Source organism: Coffea arabica, chromosome 11c (genome assembly GCF_036785885.1).
Source record: "Coffea arabica cultivar ET-39 chromosome 11c, Coffea Arabica ET-39 HiFi, whole genome shotgun sequence".
NCBI classification, from domain to species: domain Eukaryota; kingdom Viridiplantae; phylum Streptophyta; class Magnoliopsida; order Gentianales; family Rubiaceae; genus Coffea; species Coffea arabica.
Genome location: NC_092330.1, coordinates 21,556,941 through 21,574,947, shown reverse-complemented (window position 1 = coordinate 21,574,947; position 18,007 = coordinate 21,556,941). Strand labels below are relative to the sequence as shown.

Here is an 18,007-nt window from a genome sequence, read left to right as displayed (position 1 = left end):
CCGTTATCCGGATCCGGATCCGTTTTTTCAAACAAAAAAATGGGTCGGATACGGAATATAGTATTCCGACCCGTATTAGACCCGGATCCGGATATAAATGATTTAATAATTTATAAAAAATATATATTATCAATATAATTTGATTAGGATGATGTATTTGAGTAAAATCAATTTGATTTATTTTCTTATTTGGTTTTTTCTTTGCATTAGTTAGAAATTAGTTTACAAATATATTTTTTTCTCTTTTTTGTTAGAAATTATAAATTTTGGCAAATTTGTTCGGGTAGACCCGACCCGGATCCGAGACTCGCCGGGTCCGGATCCGGAACACAGAATAAAAGACCCGTCGGGTAAACGGGTCGGATCCGGGTCCGGGTCCGGAATAATGAATTCCGGCCCGGACCCGGCCCGTTGACACCCCTAGGTGACCCCCTGGGAAATCCTCGTGTTGCACCCCTCCCTTTTTTGTTTCGAAATCCAAATTTCCCCTTCGTTCTTTATGCTGTAGTAATTTAGCTCCGTCGGAACGATTGCTTTATATTTTGCTTCTCATCGAAGCATGAAGGCGGATCTGAAGGCGCGAGACAAGTCAGGAACGGTACGGCTGGATCGAAGCCCGGATCGTCGGTCAAAGTTGTCGGCGCAAATGTATAAGCGCAAGCGTGAAGGATCAATTTCAGGATAATTGAGAGTTGTGCGACGAGGGAAAAAAAAGGTGCAAAGCAACAAGAAAAAAATATAAAAGTAAATAAATAAAAGGATGAGAGGAAATTCATGAATTGACGCTTAGAATGAATTCGGGTCCAGAAAAGCCAAACTGCTTCACAGGACGTGGCAGTTTAAAAGAATAAAGCGAAAGGAACATGGCGGGTGCGATCATACCAGCACTAATGCACCGGATCCCATCAGAACTCCGAAGTTAAGCGTGCTTGGGCGACAGTAGTACTAGGATGGGTGACCCTAGGCCTGTCAACGGGTCGGGTCTAGACCCGGATCCGGATCGGATCGCTGAAATTTTTTCGGGTATGCGTAGGGATTTAATTCCGTTATCCGGATCCGGATCCGTTTTTTCAAACAAAAAAACGGGTCGGATACGGAATATAGTATTCCGACCCGTATTAGACCCGGATCCGGATATAAATGATTTAATAATTTATAAAAAATATATATTATCAATATAATTTGATTAGGATGATGTATTTGAGTAAAATCAATTTGATTTATTTTCTTATTTGGTTTTTTCTTTGCATTAGTTAGAAATTAGTTTACAAATATATTTTTTTCTCTTTTTTGTTAGAAATTATAAATTTTGGCAAATTTGTTCGGGTAGACCCGACCCGGATCCGAGACTCGCCGGGTCCGGATCCGGAACACAGAATAAAAGACCCGTCGGGTAAACGGGTCGGATCCGGGTCCGGGTCCGGAATAATGAATTCCGGCCCGGACCCGGCCCGTTGACACCCCTAGGTGACCCCCTGGGAAATCCTCGTGTTGCACCCCTCCCTTTTTTGTTTCGAAATCCAAATTTCCCCTTCGTTCTTTATGCTGTAGTAATTTAGCTCCGTCGGAACGATTGCTTTATATTTTGCTTCTCATCGAAGCATGAAGGCGGATCTGAAGGCGCGAGACAAGTCAGGAACGGTACGGCTGGATCGAAGCCCGGATCGTCGGTCAAAGTTGTCGGCGCAAATGTATAAGTGCAAGCGTGAAGGATCAATTTCAGGATAATTGAGAGTTGCGCGACGAGGGAAAAAAAAATGGTGCAAATCAACAAGAAAAAAATGTAAAAGTAAATAAATAAAAGGATGAGGGGAAATTCTTGAATTGACGCTTAAAATGAATTCGGGTCCAGAAAAGCCACACTGCTTCACAGGACGGGGCAGTTTAAAAGAATAAAGCGAAAGGAACATGGTGGGTGCGATCATACCAGCACTAATGCACCGGATCCCATCAGAACTTCGAAGTTAAGCGTGCTTGGGCGAGAGTAGTACTAGGATGGGTGACCCCCTGGGAAGTCCTCGTGTTGCACCCCTCCCTTTTTTGTTTCGAAATCCAAATTTTCCCTTCGTTCTTTATGCTGTAGTAATTTAGCTCCGTCGGAACGATTGTTTTATATTTTGCTTCTCATCGAAGCATGAAGGCGGATCTGAAGGCGCGAGACAAGTCAGGAACGGTACGGCTGAATCGAAGCCCGGATCGTCGGTCAATGTTGTCGGCGCAAATGCATAAGCGCAAGCGTGAAGGATCAATTTCAGGATAATTGAGAGTTGTGCGACGAGGGAAAAAAAAGGTGCAAAGCAACAAGAAAAAAATATAAAAATAAATAAATAAAAGGATGAGAGGAAATTCATGAATTGACGCTTAGAATGAATTCGGGTCCAGAAAAGCCAAACTGCTTCACAGGACGTGGCAGTTTAAAAGAATAAAGCGAAAGGAACATGGCGGGTGTGATCATACCAGCACTAATGCACCGGATCCCATCAGAACTTCGAAGTTAAGCGTGCTTGGGCGACAGTAGTACTAGGATGGGTGACCCTAGGCCGGTCAACGGGTCGGGTCTACACCCGGATCCGGATCGGATCCCTGAAATTTTTGCGGGTATGGGTAGGGATTTAATTCCGTTATCCGGATCCGGATCCGTTTTTTCAAACAAAAAAACGGGTCGGATACGGAATATAGTATTCCGACCCGTATTAGACCCGGATCCGGATATAAATGATTTAATAATTTATAAAAAATATATATTATCAATATAATTTGATTAGGATGATGTATTTGAGTAAAATCAATTTGATTTATTTTCTTATTTGGTTTTTTCTTTGCATTAGCTAGAAATTTGTTTACAAATATATCTTTTTCTCTTTTTTGTTAGAAATTATAAATTTTGGCAAATTTGTTCGGGTAGACCCGACCCGGATCCGAGACTCGCCGGGTCCGGATCCGGAACACCGAATAAAAGACCCGTCGGGTAAACGGGTCGGCTCCGGGTCCGGGTCCGGAATAATGAATTCCGGCCCGGACCCGGCCCGTTGACACCCCTAGGTGACCGCCTGGGAAATCCTCGTGTTGCACCCCTCCCTTTTTTGTTTCGAAATCCAAATTTCCCCTTCGTTCTTTATGCTGTAGTAATTTAGCTCCGTCGGAACGATTGCTTTATATTTTGCTTCTCATCGAAGCATGAAGGCGGATCTGAAGGCGCGATACAAGTCAGGAACGGTACGGCTGGATCGAAGCCCGGATCGTCGGTCAAAGTTGTCGGCGCAAATGTATAAGTGCAAGCGTGAAGGATCAATTTCAGGATAATTGAGAGTTGCGCGACGAGGGAAAAAAAATGGTGCAAATCAACAAGAAAAAAATGTAAAAGTAAATAAATAAAAGGATGAGGGGAAATTCTTGAATTGACGCTTAAAATGAATTCGGGTCCAGAAAAGCCACACTGCTTCACAGGACGGGGCAGTTTAAAAGAATAAAGCGAAAGGAACATGGTGGGTGTGATCATACCAGCACTAATGCACCGGATCCCATCAGAACTCCGAAGTTAAGCGTGCTTGGGCGAGAGTAGTACTAGGATGGGTGACCCCCTGGGAAGTCCTCGTGTTGCACCCCTCCCTTTTTTGTTTCGAAATCCAAATTTCCCCTTCGTTCTTTATGCTGTAGTAATTTAGCTCCGTCGGAACGATTGCTTTATATTTTGCTTCTTATCGAAGCATGAAGGCGGATCTGAAGGCGCGAGACAAGTCAGGAACGGTACGGCTGGATCGAAGCCCGGATCGTCGGTCAAAGTTGTCGGCGCAAATGTATAAGCGCAAGCGTGAAGGATCAATTTCAGGATAATTGAGAGTTGTGCGACGAGGGAAAAAAAAGGTGCAAAGCAACAAGAAAAAAATATAAAAGTAAATAAATAAAAGGATGAGAGGAAATTCATGAATTGACGCTTAGAATGAATTCGGGTCCAGAAAAGCCAAACTGCTTCACAGGACGTGGCAGTTTAAAAGAATAAAGCGAAAGGAACATGGCGGGTGCGATCATACCAGCACTAATGCACCGGATCCCATCAGAACTCCGAAGTTAAGCGTGCTTGGGCGACAGTAGTACTAGGATGGGTGACCCTAGGCCTGTCAACGGGTCGGGTCTAGACCCGGATCCGGATCGGATCGCTGAAATTTTTTCGGGTATGGGTAGGGATTTAATTCCGTTATCCGGATCCGGATCCGTTTTTTCAAACAAAAAAATGGGTCGGATACGGAATATAGTATTCCGACCCGTATTAGACCCGGATCCGGATATAAATGATTTAATAATTTATAAAAAATATATATTATCAATATAATTTGATTAGGATGATGTATTTGAGTAAAATCAATTTGATTTATTTTCTTATTTGGTTTTTTCTTTGCATTAGTTAGAAATTAGTTTACAAATATATTTTTTTCTCTTTTTTGTTAGAAATTATAAATTTTGGCAAATTTGTTCGGGTAGACCCGACCCGGATCCGAGACTCGCCGGGTCCGGATCCGGAACACAGAATAAAAGACCCGTCGGGTAAACGGGTCGGATCCGGGTCCGGGTCCGGAATAATGAATTCCGGCCCGGACCCGGCCCGTTGACACCCCTAGGTGACCCCCTGGGAAATCCTCGTGTTGCACCCCTCCCTTTTTTGTTTCGAAATCCAAATTTCCCCTTCGTTCTTTATGCTGTAGTAATTTAGCTCCGTCGGAACGATTGCTTTATATTTTGCTTCTCATCGAAGCATGAAGGCGGATCTGAAGGCGCGAGACAAGTCAGGAACGGTACGGCTGGATCGAAGCCCGGATCGTCGGTCAAAGTTGTCGGCGCAAATGTATAAGCGCAAGCGTGAAGGATCAATTTCAGGATAATTGAGAGTTGTGCGACGAGGGAAAAAAAAGGTGCAAAGCAACAAGAAAAAAATATAAAAGTAAATAAATAAAAGGATGAGAGGAAATTCATGAATTGACGCTTAGAATGAATTCGGGTCCAGAAAAGCCAAACTGCTTCACAGGACGTGGCAGTTTAAAAGAATAAAGCGAAAGGAACATGGCGGGTGCGATCATACCAGCACTAATGCACCGGATCCCATCAGAACTCCGAAGTTAAGCGTGCTTGGGCGACAGTAGTACTAGGATGGGTGACCCTAGGCCGGTCAACGGGTCGGGTCTACACCCGGATCCGGATCGGATCCCTGAAATTTTTGCGGGTATGGGTAGGGATTTAATTCCGTTATCCGGATCCGGATCCGTTTTTTCAAACAAAAAAACGGGTCGGATACGGAATATAGTATTCCGACCCGTACTAGACCCGGATCCGGATATAAATGATTTAATAATTTATAAAAAATATATATTATCAATATAATTTGATTAGGATGATGTATTTGAGTAAAATCAATTTGATTTATTTTCTTATTTGGTTTTTTCTTTGCATTAGTTAGAAATTAGTTTACAAATATATTTTTTTCTCTTTTTTGTTAGAAATTATAAATTTTGGCAAATTTGTTCGGGTAGACCCGACCCGGATCCGAGATTCGCCGGGTCCGGATCCGGAACACAGAATAAAAGACCCGTCGGGTAAACGGGTCGGATCCGGGTCCGGGTCCGGAATAATGAATTCCGGCCCGGACCCGGCCCGTTGACACCCCTAGGTGACCGCCTGGGAAATCCTCGTGTTGCACCCCTCCCTTTTTTGTTTCGAAATCCAAATTTCCCCTTCGTTCTTTATGCTGTAGTAATTTAGCTCCGTCGGAACGATTGCTTTATATTTTGCTTCTCATCGAAGCATGAAGGCGGATCTGAAGGCGCGAGACAAGTCAGGAACGGTACGGCTGGATCGAAGCCCGGATCGTCGGTCAAAGTTGTCGGCGCAAATGTATAAGTGCAAGCGTGAAGGATCAATTTCAGGATAATTGAGAGTTGCGCGACGAGGGAAAAAAAATGGTGCAAATCAACAAGAAAAAAATGTAAAAGTAAATAAATAAAAGGATGAGGGGAAATTCTTGAATTGACGCTTAAAATGAATTCGGGTCCAGAAAAGCCACACTGCTTCACAGGACGGGGCAGTTTAAAAGAATAAAGCGAAAGGAACATGGTGGGTGCGATCATACCAGCACTAATGCACCGGATCCCATCAGAACTCCGAAGTTAAGCGTGCTTGGGCGAGAGTAGTACTAGGATGGGTGACCCCCTGGGAAGTCCTCGTGTTGCACCCCTCCCTTTTTTGTTTCGAAATCCAAATTTCCCCTTCGTTCTTTATGCTGTAGTAATTTAGCTCCGTCGGAACGATTGCTTTATATTTTGCTTCTTATCGAAGCATGAAGGCGGATCTGAAGGCGCGAGACAAGTCAGGAACGGTACGGCTGGATCGAAGCCCGGATCGTCGGTCAAAGTTGTCGGCGCAAATGTATAAGCGCAAGCGTGAAGGATCAATTTCAGGATAATTGAGAGTTGTGCGACGAGGGAAAAAAAAGGTGCAAAGCAACAAGAAAAAAATATAAAAGTAAATAAATAAAAGGATGAGAGGAAATTCATGAATTGACGCTTAGAATGAATTCGGGTCCAGAAAAGCCAAACTGCTTCACAGGACGTGGCAGTTTAAAAGAATAAAGCGAAAGGAACATGGCGGGTGCGATCATACCAGCACTAATGCACCGAATCCCATCAGAACTCCGAAGTTAAGCGTGCTTGGGCGACAGTAGTACTAGGATGGGTGACCCTAGGCCTGTCAACGGGTCGGGTCTAGACCCGGATCCGGATCGGATCGCTGAAATTTTTTCGGGTATGGGTAGGGATTTAATTCCGTTATCCGGATCCGGATCCGTTTTTTCAAACAAAAAAATGGGTCGGATACGGAATATAGTATTCCGACCCGTATTAGACCCGGATCCGGATATAAATGATTTAATAATTTATAAAAAATATATATTATCAATATAATTTGATTAGGATGATGTATTTGAGTAAAATCAATTTGATTTATTTTCTTATTTGGTTTTTTCTTTGCATTAGTTAGAAATTAGTTTACAAATATATTTTTTTCTCTTTTTTGTTAGAAATTATAAATTTTGGCAAATTTGTTCGGGTAGACCCGACCCGGATCCGAGACTCGCCGGGTCCGGATCCGGAACACAGAATAAAAGACCCGTCGGGTAAACGGGTCGGATCCGGGTCCGGGTCCGGAATAATGAATTCCGGCCCGGACCCGGCCCGTTGACACCCCTAGGTGACCCCCTGGGAAATCCTCGTGTTGCACCCCTCCCTTTTTTGTTTCGAAATCCAAATTTCCCCTTCGTTCTTTATGCTGTAGTAATTTAGCTCCGTCGGAACGATTGCTTTATATTTTGCTTCTCATCGAAGCATGAAGGCGGATCTGAAGGCGCGAGACAAGTCAGGAACGGTACGGCTGGATCGAAGCCCGGATCGTCGGTCAAAGTTGTCGGCGCAAATGTATAAGCGCAAGCGTGAAGGATCAATTTCAGGATAATTGAGAGTTGTGCGACGAGGGAAAAAAAAATGGTGCAAAGCAACAAGAAAAAAATATAAAAGTAAATAAATAAAAGGATGAGAGGAAATTCATGAATTGACGCTTAGAATGAATTCGGGTCCAGAAAAGCCAAACTGCTTCACAGGACGTGGCAGTTTAAAAGAATAAAGCGAAAGGAACATGGCGGGTGCGATCATACCAGCACTAATGCACCGGATCCCATCAGAACTCCGAAGTTAAGCGTGCTTGGGCGACAGTAGTACTAGGATGGGTGACCCTAGGCCGGTCAACGGGTCGGGTCTACACCCGGATCCGGATCGGATCCCTGAAATTTTTGCGGGTATGGGTAGGGATTTAATTCCGTTATCCGGATCCGGATCCGTTTTTTCAAACAAAAAAACGGGTCGGATACGGAATATAGTATTCCGACCCGTACTAGACCCGGATCCGGATATAAATGATTTAATAATTTATAAAAAATATATATTATCAATATAATTTGATTAGGATGATGTATTTGAGTAAAATCAATTTGATTTATTTTCTTATTTGGTTTTTTCTTTGCATTAGTTAGAAATTAGTTTACAAATATATTTTTTTCTCTTTTTTGTTAGAAATTATAAATTTTGGCAAATTTGTTCGGGTAGACCCGACCCGGATCCGAGACTCGCCGGGTCCGGATCCGGAACACAGAATAAAAGACCCGTCGGGTAAACGGGTCGGATCCGGGTCCGGGTCCGGAATAATGAATTCCGGCCCGGACCCGGCCCGTTGACACCCCTAGGTGACCGCCTGGGAAATCCTCGTGTTGCACCCCTCCCTTTTTTGTTTCGAAATCCAAATTTCCCCTTCGTTCTTTATGCTGTAGTAATTTAGCTCCGTCGGAACGATTGCTTTATATTTTGCTTCTCATCGAAGCATGAAGGCGGATCTGAAGGCGCGATACAAGTCAGGAACGGTACGGCTGGATCGAAGCCCGGATCGTCGGTCAAAGTTGTCGGCGCAAATGTATAAGTGCAAGCGTGAAGGATCAATTTCAGGATAATTGAGAGTTGCGCGACGAGGGAAAAAAAATGGTGCAAATCAACAAGAAAAAAATGTAAAAGTAAATAAATAAAAGGATGAGGGGAAATTCTTGAATTGACGCTTAAAATGAATTCGGGTCCAGAAAAGCCACACTGCTTCACAGGACGGGGCAGTTTAAAAGAATAAAGCGAAAGGAACATGGTGGGTGTGATCATACCAGCACTAATGCACCGGATCCCATCAGAACTCCGAAGTTAAGCGTGCTTGGGCGAGAGTAGTACTAGGATGGGTGACCCCCTGGGAAGTCCTCGTGTTGCACCCCTCCCTTTTTTGTTTCGAAATCCAAATTTCCCCTTCGTTCTTTATGCTGTAGTAATTTAGCTCCGTCGGAACGATTGCTTTATATTTTGCTTCTTATCGAAGCATGAAGGCGGATCTGAAGGCGCGAGACAAGTCAGGAACGGTACGGCTGGATCGAAGCCCGGATCGTCGGTCAAAGTTGTCGGCGCAAATGTATAAGCGCAAGCGTGAAGGATCAATTTCAGGATAATTGAGAGTTGTGCGACGAGGGAAAAAAAAGGTGCAAAGCAACAAGAAAAAAATATAAAAGTAAATAAATAAAAGGATGAGAGGAAATTCATGAATTGACGCTTAGAATGAATTCGGGTCCAGAAAAGCCAAACTGCTTCACAGGACGTGGCAGTTTAAAAGAATAAAGCGAAAGGAACATGGCGGGTGCGATCATACCAGCACTAATGCACCGGATCCCATCAGAACTCCGAAGTTAAGCGTGCTTGGGCGACAGTAGTACTAGGATGGGTGACCCTAGGCCTGTCAACGGGTCGGGTCTAGACCCGGATCCGGATCGGATCGCTGAAATTTTTTCGGGTATGGGTAGGGATTTAATTCCGTTATCCGGATCCGGATCCGTTTTTTCAAACAAAAAAATGGGTCGGATACGGAATATAGTATTCCGACCCGTATTAGACCCGGATCCGGATATAAATGATTTAATAATTTATAAAAAATATATATTATCAATATAATTTGATTAGGATGATGTATTTGAGTAAAATCAATTTGATTTATTTTCTTATTTGGTTTTTTCTTTGCATTAGTTAGAAATTAGTTTACAAATATATTTTTTTCTCTTTTTTGTTAGAAATTATAAATTTTGGCAAATTTGTTCGGGTAGACCCGACCCGGATCCGAGACTCGCCGGGTCCGGATCCGGAACACAGAATAAAAGACCCGTCGGGTAAACGGGTCGGATCCGGGTCCGGGTCCGGAATAATGAATTCCGGCCCGGACCCGGCCCGTTGACACCCCTAGGTGACCCCCTGGGAAATCCTCGTGTTGCACCCCTCCCTTTTTTGTTTCGAAATCCAAATTTCCCCTTCGTTCTTTATGCTGTAGTAATTTAGCTCCGTCGGAACGATTGCTTTATATTTTGCTTCTCATCGAAGCATGAAGGCGGATCTGAAGGCGCGAGACAAGTCAGGAACGGTACGGCTGGATCGAAGCCCGGATCGTCGGTCAAAGTTGTCGGCGCAAATGTATAAGCGCAAGCGTGAAGGATCAATTTCAGGATAATTGAGAGTTGTGCGACGAGGGAAAAAAAAATGGTGCAAAGCAACAAGAAAAAAATATAAAAGTAAATAAATAAAAGGATGAGAGGAAATTCATGAATTGACGCTTAGAATGAATTCGGGTCCAGAAAAGCCAAACTGCTTCACAGGACGTGGCAGTTTAAAAGAATAAAGCGAAAGGAACATGGCGGGTGCGATCATACCAGCACTAATGCACCGGATCCCATCAGAACTCCGAAGTTAAGCGTGCTTGGGCGACAGTAGTACTAGGATGGGTGACCCTAGGCCGGTCAACGGGTCGGGTCTACACCCGGATCCGGATCGGATCCCTGAAATTTTTGCGGGTATGGGTAGGGATTTAATTCCGTTATCCGGATCCGGATCCGTTTTTTCAAACAAAAAAACGGGTCGGATACGGAATATAGTATTCCGACCCGTACTAGACCCGGATCCGGATATAAATGATTTAATAATTTATAAAAAATATATATTATCAATATAATTTGATTAGGATGATGTATTTGAGTAAAATCAATTTGATTTATTTTCTTATTTGGTTTTTTCTTTGCATTAGTTAGAAATTAGTTTACAAATATATTTTTTTCTCTTTTTTGTTAGAAATTATAAATTTTGGCAAATTTGTTCGGGTAGACCCGACCCGGATCCGAGATTCGCCGGGTCCGGATCCGGAACACAGAATAAAAGACCCGTCGGGTAAACGGGTCGGATCCGGGTCCGGGTCCGGAATAATGAATTCCGGCCCGGACCCGGCCCGTTGACACCCCTAGGTGACCGCCTGGGAAATCCTCGTGTTGCACCCCTCCCTTTTTTGTTTCGAAATCCAAATTTCCCCTTCGTTCTTTATGCTGTAGTAATTTAGCTCCGTCGGAACGATTGCTTTATATTTTGCTTCTCATCGAAGCATGAAGGCGGATCTGAAGGCGCGAGACAAGTCAGGAACGGTACGGCTGGATCGAAGCCCGGATCGTCGGTCAAAGTTGTCGGCGCAAATGTATAAGTGCAAGCGTGAAGGATCAATTTCAGGATAATTGAGAGTTGCGCGACGAGGGAAAAAAAATGGTGCAAATCAACAAGAAAAAAATGTAAAAGTAAATAAATAAAAGGATGAGGGGAAATTCTTGAATTGACGCTTAAAATGAATTCGGGTCCAGAAAAGCCACACTGCTTCACAGGACGGGGCAGTTTAAAAGAATAAAGCGAAAGGAACATGGTGGGTGCGATCATACCAGCACTAATGCACCGGATCCCATCAGAACTCCGAAGTTAAGCGTGCTTGGGCGAGAGTAGTACTAGGATGGGTGACCCCCTGGGAAGTCCTCGTGTTGCACCCCTCCCTTTTTTGTTTCGAAATCCAAATTTCCCCTTCGTTCTTTATGCTGTAGTAATTTAGCTCCGTCGGAACGATTGCTTTATATTTTGCTTCTTATCGAAGCATGAAGGCGGATCTGAAGGCGCGAGACAAGTCAGGAACGGTACGGCTGGATCGAAGCCCGGATCGTCGGTCAAAGTTGTCGGCGCAAATGTATAAGCGCAAGCGTGAAGGATCAATTTCAGGATAATTGAGAGTTGTGCGACGAGGGAAAAAAAAGGTGCAAAGCAACAAGAAAAAAATATAAAAGTAAATAAATAAAAGGATGAGAGGAAATTCATGAATTGACGCTTAGAATGAATTCGGGTCCAGAAAAGCCAAACTGCTTCACAGGACGTGGCAGTTTAAAAGAATAAAGCGAAAGGAACATGGCGGGTGCGATCATACCAGCACTAATGCACCGAATCCCATCAGAACTCCGAAGTTAAGCGTGCTTGGGCGACAGTAGTACTAGGATGGGTGACCCTAGGCCTGTCAACGGGTCGGGTCTAGACCCGGATCCGGATCGGATCGCTGAAATTTTTTCGGGTATGGGTAGGGATTTAATTCCGTTATCCGGATCCGGATCCGTTTTTTCAAACAAAAAAATGGGTCGGATACGGAATATAGTATTCCGACCCGTATTAGACCCGGATCCGGATATAAATGATTTAATAATTTATAAAAAATATATATTATCAATATAATTTGATTAGGATGATGTATTTGAGTAAAATCAATTTGATTTATTTTCTTATTTGGTTTTTTCTTTGCATTAGTTAGAAATTAGTTTACAAATATATTTTTTTCTCTTTTTTGTTAGAAATTATAAATTTTGGCAAATTTGTTCGGGTAGACCCGACCCGGATCCGAGACTCGCCGGGTCCGGATCCGGAACACAGAATAAAAGACCCGTCGGGTAAACGGGTCGGATCCGGGTCCGGGTCCGGAATAATGAATTCCGGCCCGGACCCGGCCCGTTGACACCCCTAGGTGACCCCCTGGGAAATCCTCGTGTTGCACCCCTCCCTTTTTTGTTTCGAAATCCAAATTTCCCCTTCGTTCTTTATGCTGTAGTAATTTAGCTCCGTCGGAACGATTGCTTTATATTTTGCTTCTCATCGAAGCATGAAGGCGGATCTGAAGGCGCGAGACAAGTCAGGAACGGTACGGCTGGATCGAAGCCCGGATCGTCGGTCAAAGTTGTCGGCGCAAATGTATAAGCGCAAGCGTGAAGGATCAATTTCAGGATAATTGAGAGTTGTGCGACGAGGGAAAAAAAAGGTGCAAAGCAACAAGAAAAAAATATAAAAGTAAATAAATAAAAGGATGAGAGGAAATTCATGAATTGACGCTTAGAATGAATTCGGGTCCAGAAAAGCCAAACTGCTTCACAGGACGTGGCAGTTTAAAAGAATAAAGCGAAAGGAACATGGCGGGTGCGATCATACCAGCACTAATGCACCGGATCCCATCAGAACTCCGAAGTTAAGCGTGCTTGGGCGACAGTAGTACTAGGATGGGTGACCCTAGGCCTGTCAACGGGTCGGGTCTAGACCCGGATCCGGATCGGATCGCTGAAATTTTTTCGGGTATGCGTAGGGATTTAATTCCGTTATCCGGATCCGGATCCGTTTTTTCAAACAAAAAAACGGGTCGGATACGGAATATAGTATTCCGACCCGTATTAGACCCGGATCCGGATATAAATGATTTAATAATTTATAAAAAATATATATTATCAATATAATTTGATTAGGATGATGTATTTGAGTAAAATCAATTTGATTTATTTTCTTATTTGGTTTTTTCTTTGCATTAGTTAGAAATTAGTTTACAAATATATTTTTTTCTCTTTTTTGTTAGAAATTATAAATTTTGGCAAATTTGTTCGGGTAGACCCGACCCGGATCCGAGACTCGCCGGGTCCGGATCCGGAACACAGAATAAAAGACCCGTCGGGTAAACGGGTCGGATCCGGGTCCGGGTCCGGAATAATGAATTCCGGCCCGGACCCGGCCCGTTGACACCCCTAGGTGACCCCCTGGGAAATCCTCGTGTTGCACCCCTCCCTTTTTTGTTTCGAAATCCAAATTTCCCCTTCGTTCTTTATGCTGTAGTAATTTAGCTCCGTCGGAACGATTGCTTTATATTTTGCTTCTCATCGAAGCATGAAGGCGGATCTGAAGGCGCGAGACAAGTCAGGAACGGTACGGCTGGATCGAAGCCCGGATCGTCGGTCAAAGTTGTCGGCGCAAATGTATAAGTGCAAGCGTGAAGGATCAATTTCAGGATAATTGAGAGTTGCGCGACGAGGGAAAAAAAAATGGTGCAAATCAACAAGAAAAAAATGTAAAAGTAAATAAATAAAAGGATGAGGGGAAATTCTTGAATTGACGCTTAAAATGAATTCGGGTCCAGAAAAGCCACACTGCTTCACAGGACGGGGCAGTTTAAAAGAATAAAGCGAAAGGAACATGGTGGGTGCGATCATACCAGCACTAATGCACCGGATCCCATCAGAACTTCGAAGTTAAGCGTGCTTGGGCGACAGTAGTACTAGGATGGGTGACCCCCTGGGAAGTCCTCGTGTTGCACCCCTCCCTTTTTTGTTTCGAAATCCAAATTTCCCCTTCGTTCTTTATGCTGTAGTAATTTAGCTCCGTCGGAACGATTGCTTTATATTTTGCTTCTTATCGAAGCATGAAGGCGGATCTGAAGGCGCGAGACAAGTCAGGAACGGTACGGCTGGATCGAAGCCCGGATCGTCGGTCAAAGTTGTCGGCGCAAATGTATAAGCGCAAGCGTGAAGGATCAATTTCAGGATAATTGAGAGTTGTGCGACGAGGGAAAAAAAAGGTGCAAAGCAACAAGAAAAAAATATAAAAGTAAATAAATAAAAGGATGAGAGGAAATTCATGAATTGACGCTTAGAATGAATTCGGGTCCAGAAAAGCCAAACTGCTTCACAGGACGTGGCAGTTTAAAAGAATAAAGCGAAAGGAACATGGCGGGTGCGATCATACCAGCACTAATGCACCGGATCCCATCAGAACTTCGAAGTTAAGCGTGCTTGGGCGACAGTAGTACTAGGATGGGTGACCCTAGGCCGGTCAACGGGTCGGGTCTACACCCGGATCCGGATCGGATCCCTGAAATTTTTGCTGGTATGGGTAGGGATTTAATTCCGTTATCCGGATCCGGATCCGTTTTTTCAAACAAAAAAACGGGTCGGATACGGAATATAGTATTCCGACCCGTACTAGACCCGGATCCGGATATAAATGATTTAATAATTTATAAAAAATATATATTATCAATATAATTTGATTAGGATGATGTATTTGAGTAAAATCAATTTGATTTATTTTCTTATTTGGTTTTTTCTTTGCATTAGCTAGAAATTAGTTTACAAATATATCTTTTTCTCTTTTTTGTTAGAAATTATAAATTTTGGCAAATTTGTTCGGGTAGACCCGACCCGGATCCGAGACTCGCCGGGTCCGGATCCGGAACACCGAATAAAAGACCCGTCGGGTAAACGGGTCGGATCCGGGTCCGGGTCCGGAATAAAGAATTCCGGCCCGGACCCGGCCCGTTGACACCCCTAGGTGACCCCCTGGGAAATCCTCGTGTTGCACCCCTCCCTTTTTTGTTTCGAAATCCAAATTTTCCCTTCGTTCTTTATGCTGTAGTAATTTAGCTCCGTCGGAACGATTGTTTTATATTTTGCTTCTCATCGAAGCATGAAGGCGGATCTGAAGGCGCGAGACAAGTCAGGAACGGTACGGCTGAATCGAAGCCCGGATCGTCGGTCAATGTTGTCGGCGCAAATGCATAAGCGCAAGCGTGAAGGATCAATTTCAGGATAATTGAGAGTTGTGCGACGAGGGAAAAAAAAGGTGCAAAGCAACAAGAAAAAAATATAAAAATAAATAAATAAAAGGATGAGAGGAAATTCATGAATTGACGCTTAGAATGAATTCGGGTCCAGAAAAGCCAAACTGCTTCACAGGACGTGGCAGTTTAAAAGAATAAAGCGAAAGGAACATGGCGGGTGTGATCATACCAGCACTAATGCACCGGATCCCATCAGAACTTCGAAGTTAAGCGTGCTTGGGCGACAGTAGTACTAGGATGGGTGACCCTAGGCCGGTCAACGGGTCGGGTCTACACCCGGATCCGGATCGGATCCCTGAAATTTTTGCGGGTATGGGTAGGGATTTAATTCCGTTATCCGGATCCGGATCCGTTTTTTCAAACAAAAAAACGGGTCGGATACGGAATATAGTATTCCGACCCGTATTAGACCCGGATCCGGATATAAATGATTTAATAATTTATAAAAAATATATATTATCAATATAATTTGATTAGGATGATGTATTTGAGTAAAATCAATTTGATTTATTTTCTTATTTGGTTTTTTCTTTGCATTAGCTAGAAATTTGTTTACAAATATATCTTTTTCTCTTTTTTGTTAGAAATTATAAATTTTGGCAAATTTGTTCGGGTAGACCCGACCCGGATCCGAGACTCGCCGGGTCCGGATCCGGAACACCGAATAAAAGACCCGTCGGGTAAACGGGTCGGCTCCGGGTCCGGGTCCGGAATAATGAATTCCGGCCCGGACCCGGCCCGTTGACACCCCTAGGTGACCCCCTGGGAAATCCTCGTGTTGCACCCCTCCCTTTTTTGTTTCGAAATCCAAATTTTCCCTTCGTTCTTTATGCTGTAGTAATTTAGCTCCGTCGGAACGATTGCTTTATATTTTGCTTCTCATCGAAGCATGAAGGCGGATCTGAAGGCGCGAGACAAGTCAGGAACGGTACGGCTGGATCGAAGCCCGGATCGTCGGTCAAAGTTGTCGGCGCAAATGTATAAGCGCAAGCGTGAAGGATCAATTTCAGGATAATTGAGAGTTGCGCGACGAGGGAAAAAAAATGGTGCAAATCAACAAGAAAAAAATGTAAAAGTAAATAAATAAAAGGATGAGGGGAAATTCTTGAATTGACGCTTAAAATGAATTCGGGTCCAGAAAAGCCACACTGCTTCACAGGACGGGGCAGTTTAAAAGAATAAAGCGAAAGGAACATGGCGGGTGCGATCATACCAGCACTAATGCACCGGATCCCATCAGAACTCCGAAGTTAAGCGTGCTTGGGCGAGAGTAGTACTAGGATGGGTGACCCCCTGGGAAGTCCTCGTGTTGCACCCCTCCCTTTTTTGTTTCGAAATCCAAATTTCCCCTTCGTTCTTTATGCTGTAGTAATTTAGCTCCGTCGGAACGATTGCTTGATATTTTGCTTCTCATCGAAGCATGAAGGCGGATCTGAAGGCGCGAGACAAGTCAGGAACGGTACGGCTGGATCGAAGCCCGGATCGTCGGTCAAAGTTGTCGGCGCAAATGTATAAGCGCAAGCGTGAAGGATCAATTTCAGGATAATTGAGAGTTGTGCGACGAGGGAAAAAAAAGGTGCAAAGCAACAAGAAAAAAATATAAAAGTAAATAAATAAAAGGATGAGAGGAAATTCATGAATTGACGCTTAGAATGAATTCGGGTCCAGAAAAGCCAAACTGCTTCACAGGACGTGGCAGTTTAAAAGAATAAAGCGAAAGGAACATGGCGGGTGCGATCATACCAGCACTAATGCACCGGATCCCATCAGAACTTCGAAGTTAAGCGTGCTTGGGCGACAGTAGTACTAGGATGGGTGACCCCCTGGGAAGTCCTCGTGTTGCACCCCTCCCTTTTTTGTTTCGAAATCCAAATTTCCCCTTCGTTCTTTATGCTGTAGTAATTTAGCTCCGTCGGAACGATTGCTTGATATTTTGCTTCTCATCGAAGCATGAAGGCGGATCTGAAGGCGCGAGACAAGTCAGGAACGGTACGGCTGGATCGAAGCCCGGATCGTCGGTCAAAGTTGTCGGCGCAAATGTATAAGCGCAAGCGTGAAGGATCAATTTCAGGATAATTGAGAGTTGTGCGACGAGGGAAAAAAAAGGTGCAAAGCAACAAGAAAAAAATATAAAAGTAAATAAATAAAAGGATGAGAGGAAATTCATGAATTGACGCTTAGAATGAATTCGGGTCCAGAAAAGCCAAACTGCTTCACAGGACGTGGCAGTTTAAAAGAATAAAGCGAAAGGAACATGGCGGGTGCGATCATACCAGCACTAATGCACCGGATCCCATCAGAACTCCGAAGTTAAGCGTGCTTGGGCGACAGTAGTACTAGGATGGGTGACCCTAGGCCTGTCAACGGGTCGGGTCTAGACCCGGATCCGGATCGGATCGCTGAAATTTTTTCGGGTATGGGTAGGGATTTAATTCCGTTATCCGGATCCGGATCCGTTTTTTCAAACAAAAAAACGGGTCGGATACGGAATATAGTATTCCGACCCGTATTAGACCCGGATCCGGATATAAATGATTTAATAATTTATAAAAAATATATATTATCAATATAATTTGATTAGGATGATGTATTTGAGTAAAATCAATTTGATTTATTTTCTTATTTGGTT

General features: G+C 43.8%; 8 non-coding genes and 13 pseudogenes across 8 annotated transcripts; all 21 read left to right on the top strand.

The window, feature by feature from the left end:
- The first annotated feature begins 868 nt into the window (after positions 1-868).
- LOC140018690 (5S ribosomal RNA) lies at positions 869-986 on the top strand (annotated as a pseudogene).
- A 927-nt stretch (positions 987-1,913) lies between these two features.
- On the top strand, positions 1,914-2,032 carry LOC140017713 (5S ribosomal RNA). Its single transcript, XR_011824019.1, has one exon. It is a non-coding gene; the product is annotated as a 5S ribosomal RNA (ribosomal RNA).
- A 411-nt stretch (positions 2,033-2,443) lies between these two features.
- LOC140020425 (5S ribosomal RNA) lies at positions 2,444-2,561 on the top strand (annotated as a pseudogene).
- Positions 2,562-3,487: 926 nt separating this feature from the next.
- LOC140017540 (5S ribosomal RNA) lies at positions 3,488-3,606 on the top strand. The gene has a single exon (XR_011823848.1). It is a non-coding gene; the product is annotated as a 5S ribosomal RNA (ribosomal RNA).
- A 411-nt stretch (positions 3,607-4,017) lies between these two features.
- Positions 4,018-4,135, top strand: LOC140018689 (5S ribosomal RNA; annotated as a pseudogene).
- Positions 4,136-5,060: 925 nt separating this feature from the next.
- On the top strand, positions 5,061-5,178 carry LOC140018228 (5S ribosomal RNA; annotated as a pseudogene).
- Positions 5,179-6,104: 926 nt separating this feature from the next.
- LOC140018793 (5S ribosomal RNA) lies at positions 6,105-6,223 on the top strand. Its single transcript, XR_011824557.1, has one exon. It is a non-coding gene; the product is annotated as a 5S ribosomal RNA (ribosomal RNA).
- A 411-nt stretch (positions 6,224-6,634) lies between these two features.
- Positions 6,635-6,752, top strand: LOC140020552 (5S ribosomal RNA; annotated as a pseudogene).
- A 927-nt stretch (positions 6,753-7,679) lies between these two features.
- On the top strand, positions 7,680-7,797 carry LOC140018227 (5S ribosomal RNA; annotated as a pseudogene).
- A 926-nt stretch (positions 7,798-8,723) lies between these two features.
- On the top strand, positions 8,724-8,842 carry LOC140017539 (5S ribosomal RNA). The gene has a single exon (XR_011823847.1). It is a non-coding gene; the product is annotated as a 5S ribosomal RNA (ribosomal RNA).
- A 411-nt stretch (positions 8,843-9,253) lies between these two features.
- On the top strand, positions 9,254-9,371 carry LOC140018688 (5S ribosomal RNA; annotated as a pseudogene).
- A 927-nt stretch (positions 9,372-10,298) lies between these two features.
- Positions 10,299-10,416, top strand: LOC140018226 (5S ribosomal RNA; annotated as a pseudogene).
- Positions 10,417-11,342: 926 nt separating this feature from the next.
- On the top strand, positions 11,343-11,461 carry LOC140018781 (5S ribosomal RNA). The gene has a single exon (XR_011824556.1). It is a non-coding gene; the product is annotated as a 5S ribosomal RNA (ribosomal RNA).
- Positions 11,462-11,872: 411 nt separating this feature from the next.
- LOC140020551 (5S ribosomal RNA) lies at positions 11,873-11,990 on the top strand (annotated as a pseudogene).
- A 925-nt stretch (positions 11,991-12,915) lies between these two features.
- Positions 12,916-13,033, top strand: LOC140018687 (5S ribosomal RNA; annotated as a pseudogene).
- A 927-nt stretch (positions 13,034-13,960) lies between these two features.
- On the top strand, positions 13,961-14,079 carry LOC140018135 (5S ribosomal RNA). Its single transcript, XR_011824437.1, has one exon. It is a non-coding gene; the product is annotated as a 5S ribosomal RNA (ribosomal RNA).
- Positions 14,080-14,490: 411 nt separating this feature from the next.
- LOC140019619 (5S ribosomal RNA) lies at positions 14,491-14,608 on the top strand (annotated as a pseudogene).
- Positions 14,609-15,533: 925 nt separating this feature from the next.
- LOC140020424 (5S ribosomal RNA) lies at positions 15,534-15,651 on the top strand (annotated as a pseudogene).
- Positions 15,652-16,577: 926 nt separating this feature from the next.
- Positions 16,578-16,696, top strand: LOC140018770 (5S ribosomal RNA). Its single transcript, XR_011824555.1, has one exon. It is a non-coding gene; the product is annotated as a 5S ribosomal RNA (ribosomal RNA).
- Positions 16,697-17,107: 411 nt separating this feature from the next.
- On the top strand, positions 17,108-17,226 carry LOC140018133 (5S ribosomal RNA). The gene has a single exon (XR_011824435.1). It is a non-coding gene; the product is annotated as a 5S ribosomal RNA (ribosomal RNA).
- A 411-nt stretch (positions 17,227-17,637) lies between these two features.
- Positions 17,638-17,755, top strand: LOC140018686 (5S ribosomal RNA; annotated as a pseudogene).
- The last annotated feature ends 252 nt before the right edge of the window (positions 17,756-18,007 follow it).